The sequence below is a fragment of the Sander vitreus genome, chromosome 9 (assembly GCF_031162955.1).
Source record: "Sander vitreus isolate 19-12246 chromosome 9, sanVit1, whole genome shotgun sequence".
Taxonomy (NCBI): Eukaryota; Metazoa; Chordata; class Actinopteri; order Perciformes; family Percidae; genus Sander; species Sander vitreus.
The window spans coordinates 30,957,044-30,965,731 of NC_135863.1; positions in this window are offsets into that span (position 1 = coordinate 30,957,044).

The window sequence follows — 8,688 nt, forward strand, 5'->3', positions numbered from 1 at the left end:
AGTTGTTTTTATTATGACCGAGTAGCTGTCAAAAGGCTCTACATGCGATCTGTTGCTGATTTTAATAAACAACACACTGTAGATGATCCACAATCTGAACAGATTTAGTTTCTGACTTCTAAACGGAACTATCAGCCACACAACATGTGGTTTGTACAGAATAAGACAAATGGCAATTAAAATCCTTCCATTTCAAAATCAATAAAAAGTTGATATAAAACGTCACGTTGAGTCAATTCTGAACCAATCAGCTGTTAGATACACTGTTAGATCAGCTGAGAGCCAGATGTTTCCCAGCATGCCCTGGGTCTGCCTGGGTCTTGCAGTCGGTGAAAAGCAACTGCGCTGCCTGCGTCTCAAACCTGCGGCCGCCTTGATCTCGTGAGGTTAGTGTTGCCCACGTGTGCATGACGTCAGAGCGAGTCGGGATCAAGAGGGTAATGGTGCGTTCATGCCACCTCGGAATGACAGGGACCGCCCCCGTGATTACATTGTTTTTCCGACTACCAGCATTCACATGTCGGGATGCGCATTCTTCTTCTTCTGTTATATTGCCGTTTGGCATAACAACTTGTTGCATGACTGCCACCAACTGTTGGGCGTAGCCTAGAGCATCAGGTGTGTGAAAACATGGAGGCCACAATAATTTGCTGCCGTTTTGTTATGCGAGCATACAAACAGCACATCGTCAGGTGTTTGTGTTATCTGCAGGACAACGAACGGATGTTGTTGTTTTTTTATACATAGGCCTATTTATGAATAATTTGAAACGTGTCTGTGTATGTTTCTCAGCAGAGGCGTTTGTCCACAATAAATAAGTTTATTGTCATTGAAATATGTTCAGTGAACCAAAGTCGCCTCCATCAAACGTCAGTTGTCAACAACGCGTCACCAACTGGGAAACTCTGTTAGCAAAATCTGGCCCGAGTTTCCCACCTCTGATTCCCACAGGAAGTGACATGAATGGTGACGTTTTCACTCGGAAAAACGTTTTTCCAATGTCCATGAACGCACGGTAAGCTTCGCTTCAGAGCTGGAACCTCCTATGACTGCCATTCATTTTGACAGCGAATAACTTTACATCTGAAGCGTTTAAAGACTCTATTTGTCCATTGTTTATTTCTAAAGAAACACAACAATGTATAAAAGGCTCCATTACCTTGTACCTCACATTATGGCTCCAAAGCAGATGTTTTTGTAAAAATAGGCTAACAATTGTGTCATAATCACGTGACTTACTGTCGCATAGTAGAGGAATTACCGTACAGTACAGGAGAAGCTCGCAGGCAGTTTGGACTTACATTAGCTGTTTAAGTTTAGTGATCAATACTTAGCCTGTGTCTATGTTATCTCCTTACATATACCTACGCTCTCCGTCTCTGCTAGATTGGGAATGATTGAGATTTCTCTTGGCGCAGCTACCAGAAGACTTCCAACTTTCAGACAGGTTGCTCACGTCACATCTACGTCGTCTCTCTCAGTTGGAGGCTGCTCAGTAACGCTCAGCCATCACCGAAAAAGTGCTTCTAATATCCTTCACTGGTCTCCGCCCAGAGCAACGGGATCTGTTGGTCCAGTTTATATACTGTCTATGATCCCGACCATGTGAACGCTGGCAGTCGGAAAAACAACGTAATCACGGGGGCGGTCCCTGTTATTCCCAGATGGCATGAACGCAGCACAAGTCGGACACAAATCTAAAATTAAATGACAAGTTGATGGACAGAAAATGCATCTATTTAAACTAATAATATTCAATTTAGTGCTTCAGTAATTTGTTTAAGACTGTTATTTATGTCATCATTCTCTAGTTCCAGCTTCTCAAATGTTAGGATTTCCTGTAACCATTCAGTATCTTTGGGTTTTAGGGTTGTTGGACAAAAGCAATTTTCTGACCTTTTATGTAAATATAGAAGTGACAGATTTGCTTAATGAAAGATATGAAATACAAATATTATTTTTTATTTTAATATAGGTTTTATATTTTTATAGAAAAAATGATTTAAGCTCACTCTATGCTGCTGAAAACAAAACACAAATATACGCTATACTAGACTGGTTTACCCAGTCTAGTATTTAGTGATTGTTGCGGGCAAAAATCCTTGATTATGCGGCACGTTTTCTTAAAAATTGAGGTTTCATAATTTTTTTGCAGCTTTTCGATGACGTTCACGTCGCGTAATTACGTCACTTCATAACGTTCCCATGGCAACAGGGGGAAATGGCTGCTCTTGTGTGACGTAAACGTAACATTTTTCAACTGTCTGCTAAGATATGTGACTTTTTTGCAACGAAAATGCGGGGATTATGAAATCATGCAAGCCCCGCATATTTTGCGCAGAAATTGGCAATTTATTATTAATATAAAACACATTTGCAACTGTATCAGCCTTTTCTAATTATCTCAGCAACTGCCGTAATATATTCATCAAACTTCAAACAACAATATGGACAGCAGTCTTCATAAATGCAATATTACTGCACCAAAGACTGTCACATGAATCATTTTTACACAAAATGGTCACAATGTTAAAATAATAACAGTAGTTAACTGAACAGCAATATGCACCTGTTGTATTTTAATGCAGGCTGATAATAATAAGGTAAAAGCACTGCTGAGTGAACAGAAAAGGCCCCAGGATTAATAAATCCTGGCTGTTAGCCTGGTCAGGAGCAGGCTAGCTGCACACAATACATCTCTATGGTAACTTATCAACCTCTGCCTTCGTGAAACCGATTCAAGGCTTAAGTCATCCAGGATAACTGGGAAATCCCAGCTTAATCTGCCATCTAGGTTTTGTGAAATAGCCCTCTGATCTCCCAGGAAGTGTCATTATAATTTGGGTAGTTTTTAAACAGACGCCTCTCCTGAGCAGAGCTAATTAAGCTCTCATGTCTGACACACTTCATTAATTAATGCGCTAATTAATGCCATTGAGTGGCTTCCCCTGGTTTGAGTTTGATGTTTTACATAATGAACAGAATTGTCGTTCCTGAAACTTAAAGCAGCCTAGTTTATCCATTTGTGACATGATACAAAAAGCTGACAATAATTGGCCTCTTTAATACTTTGTGAAGAATCTGATCTCTCTAGAAGATAATAATAATAATAATAATCTCTAGTATAATGGTTCTAAGAACGTCAGACTGGTCAGGGATCAATACAGCTTATTAGTTGACTCATTTTATTAATAGAATGTAGTCACTACAACCTCAAAGTATACCATTAACACATCTAAGGTAATCTCAGTCTTACTGACATGGTACAGGTGTTTCTGTACACCCGTTTCCCGTTTTGATTTGTGAAACAGGTGTAACTAACAATGATTGCTGTCGGGCTGCGCAGTATATATTGTATAACATACACATCGCGAAAGGGTGCAACACATCGTGAAAGACACTCAAGAGATTTTTTGAGTTAGTTGAAAGAAAATATCAGTAGAAAACTGCACTTTGAAGTGTAACTATGACAGTTACATTATAAAGTGCCGTTCCTGCAGTTTTCTGATATATTTCTATATTTCTCTTTTGGTGATGCCTTTTATATTCAATTTAATGTCCCAATTTGTTCAATAAAAAAAAAAGATTTCCTTTCATGCGTTTTAAAATTCAAGCATTTCTTTTTTTTTATTTAGAAGAATTCTGAAAATTACCGGTCAGCGTACAGTAAAGGCAATGAGTCTGTGTTACCTTATGTGACAGAAATCTATATGTATTTGCCCGTTATTTGATTACACTTGAGTAAATAAAACCCCAAATCAAGAAAACTGCTTAAAAAAAGTAACATTAATATTTAAACACCACCGTTGAGAGTCCGACAAAGCCAGACTCTGGACGGTAAAACTGAGATCTGCTTTTCAACTGTTTGGTAAATAGTTATTAAACACAGTCACAGAGGACTTGAATTGCTATGTTTTATCTCAATTCTTATCATTTTGGCGCTGGTGATTTTCCTTTGGGGCTGACTAAAATCTCTTTTTGGGGGCGCAAAAATTCCTCTATGCAGGAAAAACCCTGGTCATCATTTACATATTTATGTAGATGCCCATTTAGTATCTTAGCACAGCGAGTAAGGAAGGATGAAAGGAACCTTCTTCCAGGACTGGAGGCTGGCGAGCCTCTTCCATTTTTTGACATTATAGTTATGGAAATCTGTGCTCCATATATTAACCATATTAACTCCATATAATAGGGATTAAATGGCTTCTTCCACCTCTGTTTGGCATTATAATGTGTTTGCGAAAAAAGAACAGGATCTTTTCCCACTGCAGAGTAGGAAAAACAAATTAAACACCAGCAAACTTTGCTTGAATCTTGAATATCAAAAAGAAGCTAAACATATTTTTGCCTTGGCTTATTGCCACTTCTGCAGTCAGAATTTGCAACAGTCTGTGCATTATATTTGGGACTGAGGAAAGCTTAGAAATGGCAGAGGAAGCTGGATGCTTCATAGAGACATTTTGAGCCGTCAGCACCAATTTCTGTCTGACTATTTTGTCTCCTTGTTAGTAGTAGGCATTGTATAACACATGTCCAATAATGTTGGGAGTGTTATTTCCAGGCACTGTATGCACCTGTATGATGGAACTGCACTGCATCTCTTAAGCCCTGCCACTGTCAGGTAATCAGTCAGACAAATGCAATCATTTGGGCACTGATTTCGCTCCCATCTTAACCAATTTTGAGGTGGGTACAGGAAAATAGGAAAATCTAATTTGAGCCCTCTCAGATTCCACTTCATGAATGCAGCATGAGATCCCTTGTGGAAACCCTCCACTGTCTGCCTTGGCAGTAAAGGTCATTTAATCTAAAATGCCATTAACATTAACAGCTCTGTACTCATCTTTATGATAAGACCTTAAAAAGGTAAAGAGCCATGGTATAAGTGCAGTTTAGTGTCCCAAATTATTTTCCCACAGGTTAGTTTATTATTTTCCAAAAACTGAGTGCGAAAAAGCACAAGCAGCCACTGCACGGCCAATACATTGACAATAAAAACCTTTTATAAATTACATATATAATGACACAATTTCTATTGTTTGTTGGTCGCAGCCGCCAGACTCTACTCTGTTGATCCGTGCAGGACTTCACTGTGAGCGGACCGTTTAGAGACGATGTGACCGGCAGGTAACGTTAACTGGTCCCAATACGCAAACAACGTCATATCATAAATGATAGGGAACCCAGCAATGGCGATTATGAACTTTTCCTCCATTTTCTCGGAACTAATGTTTTGGTAAGAACGAAAGTTTACATTGTACGTTTCTCCAGAATCAGCCAATGCGAAGGACGTCTATATTCCGATTGGTTGCTGGCGTTTGCCGCTGAACCGCGTCATAGCTCATTACCATAAAGTTGACCAAACTTCAACTTTCTACTTGACGCTCAAGTCGCTCAAAACGCGACGCCGACAGATTTGCCGCTTCTTGCAGCTGAGAGAAGCAGGCTTCCATTGAAAATGAATGACTTCCGGTAACTTAAAAGCTCAAGTCAGCGGCGGTGTGTACGTACAGTAAGTGTTTCGGTTGGTCTGGAGTAGCCCGGGCCCTTGGGTCCGGGTGAGCAGAGCCGTTCGTGACTGGGTCGGGGTGCGGCCGGAAAAACGCCATAGTGTTTATAAAACGACTTTTGACGGGTGGGGGTTAGGCAAGTAGGCCTATCATGATTTCTTTAGGCTACACTGTAAATTGTGGCAACTGTGTGTATTAGGTTCAAGGTTCAAGGTAACTTTATTGTCCCCGAGGGGCAATTATTTGTACAGCCAGCAGACAGACATAAGGACAAGACACACACCAATACAGCCAAACATGAAATACCCACAGTATCTAAAACACAATAGTACCGGGAAAACATTTGGCCTCATTTGCCACAATTGTTCCCGAAGAACGGGGTTGCCCTGCCATTTTTTCGCTTGTAAATAATGCACATTTGCAACAAAATTACTTAATAAATGACTTTTTTAAGTGGCAAACTTGTCACACGCACATTAATTACTACAGGTGGTTTAGCAGGTTCATAATTAAGGACATTGTATGGGGAATTATTTGGGACACTAAACTGCACGTATTAGCTGTAGGCCTATAGTGACCTTACACTCAAATTTACACGTGTTAACTCTATTAATGGTTGCTAAACCAACCTACGCTCGTACTACCAAAGACCCAGCTAAAGGCTAACCTAGCTGAACATTCTTCAACCGTGTCCTTTCCCTGAGTGCTGTAATTGACTTGAGAAGTAGACCTAATTAAGCTTACCTGCATGGTGAGTGGGACTCTTCCCCTACGTCTGACAGGTTTGTGCTGTGTTTGAGACTTCCCCACCACGTCTCGTCCGCACTCCGAAATGGCCTGCTCGCTCCACTGTCTCTTAGCATAGAGTCTGCCAGCCTGCTTCAGTTTTAAAAAGGTGTAGGCCTATCTACAAAAAGTTGTGGTGTGTGGGAAACAAGAACAGCGTCAATCTTCTCTGTCTTCCTCAGTTTCTTCTTCCAGTGTGTCAGCCTGCAGCTTGTTGGGCTTAATGATATAGTTTAGGAACATTTGTATAGAAGTGTGTGGTTTGTAGACTGTTCATTGTGTCTATATTTTGATTGTCTTCCTTTGTTTTTATAACATAATATAACTTTGTACAGCACTTTGTTCAGACTAGGTTGGTTTTAAATGTGCTCTATAAATAAATTGACTTGACTTGAAAAAAAAACAAAAAAAAAACACTACACCCTTTTAGCCTTCTTTTTCTTTTTTTTACATTGCTGCCTCCCACAGAGCAAAATATAATTCCCATTTAGTATCCTACAGTATCTCCATAGGACCCCTCTAGGCAAATCAATAAAAAAGCTAATAAAAAAAAGGCTGATATCCTGGTCTGGTCTTGACCGGTCTTGAAATAAAAGCCCAGTCTTCTTTATCCGAGACCGAGACAAGGTAAAGAGAGAGAGTAAAAATGCGGTTGATTCCGAGACCTTCAAAAAGTGGTCTTAAGACCGGTATTGAGACCAAGACCGATCTCGAGTACTACAACACTGGCTGTAACTCAGTGGTAATGAGTCAGAAATGAGAAATGACACATCCGCGTCCGTCTGACCCAGTCAACCAGGCTAAAACCACAGCTACTCCCTACCAGACACTGGCTGAATCTCAGTTCTCTGAAATTGCATTCACGGATTCACTTGCTTCCCCTTATCGCATCTTAGTCCGTCCCATCGAGGAAGCAAGGGAGAGATGCGAAGAAATGATGCGAGGAGAGAGGAAATGAGAAAATGTGTTTTTAGAGGGATGAAGCCCTTTCCCAATTCCCAGTTTGTGCATCCCCAGTTCCTCTCCTCGATTCCTCTCCTTATGTCTTAGTTCTGCCCACAGGAGATGCGAGCCTCCACTTGCCTCCCCTTCCCTCCCACGAGGAAGCATGGGAGAGACGCGAGGAAATCATGGCAGGAGAGAGGCAACGAGAAGATGTGTTTTACAGGGACAAGATGTCTTTTCCTCTGAAGCATCACACGAATTCATCAGCTGCATGGGCGGAGTTAGCAATGACTTTCAGTGACGCGCATTCCGGGAAGGCTGCACTTGTGTATCCTCGCTCATAGCTCCTCGGAGATCCCTCCTCGCTCCTTGATCCTCGCTCCTCGGGGCAGGAATAAGAGCCTTGAGACGGCCTTCACGAATGCCAGAACAACTTCCAGTTCAAGGGAGGAGCGAGGAGCTATTAAATAAGAGAACTGAGATTCAGCCATAGACTGAACCATAACAATTCACTGTCAATAATCTAAATAAAAGACAACACTATAGTAGTATATATAGTTCTTCCTCCAGAGTGCTTGTACCCACTCCACTCTCCGTTTTATGGTCAGCAGACATCTCTTCTCGCCTTGGCGGCCCACTATACTCGCTATCCTGTAAAATGACTTTCGTGTTCGAGCGCCCCACCACATAAAAATTCTGCATTTTAACCACTGAATGCTGTTATCTGCGGAGGCCCTAATTTCACCTTACGGGATTTTAAGGTCTCTTTAGAAAATAAAATTGATCAGCTGTGTTATCCCCAGCAATTGACCCCCTTTTTATTCCTCTCCTCAACCCTTTTCATCCTTTTCATCCCTCTCCTTGAGCCCTTTTCATCTGTCTCCTCGACCCTAATGATCCCACTGAGCACGGGCCTCATCCTATCCTTCATGCATCCTCTGGCTATTCTAAATAAAACTCCTTTTATACCATACAATGGTGTGGTGTTGTTAGTGAAATGGTGGCTGTGTGCATCTGAAGTCGTTAGAGACGCATATGAAAGGAATGCGTAGGCAGGGTTCAAAATTAGCACCATCTACCAGCCAATTGCTAGTAAAATATGCATTTGGCTGGGTGCTTCACTCGCCAGCCAAAAAAAACAATGGTAATCTATCGAGTGGCTGGTAAAATTTGAACATTCACTAACTCACTTAATTTTGACTCTTGAATGTAGACTATAGTAAATTATCCATAGATTACAGCGTTCAGCGATTAAAATGCAGAATCTTTGTGCGGTGGTGGGGTCCTCGAACATGAAAGTCGTTTTACAAGATACCGAGTATAGTTGGCCACCAAGGCGAGAAGACCCATCTGCTGACCATAAAACGGAGAGCGGACTGGGTACAAGCACTCTGGAGGAAGAACTTGAAGCTGAAGAACAACCACCACTTAGCTACCACTAATATAG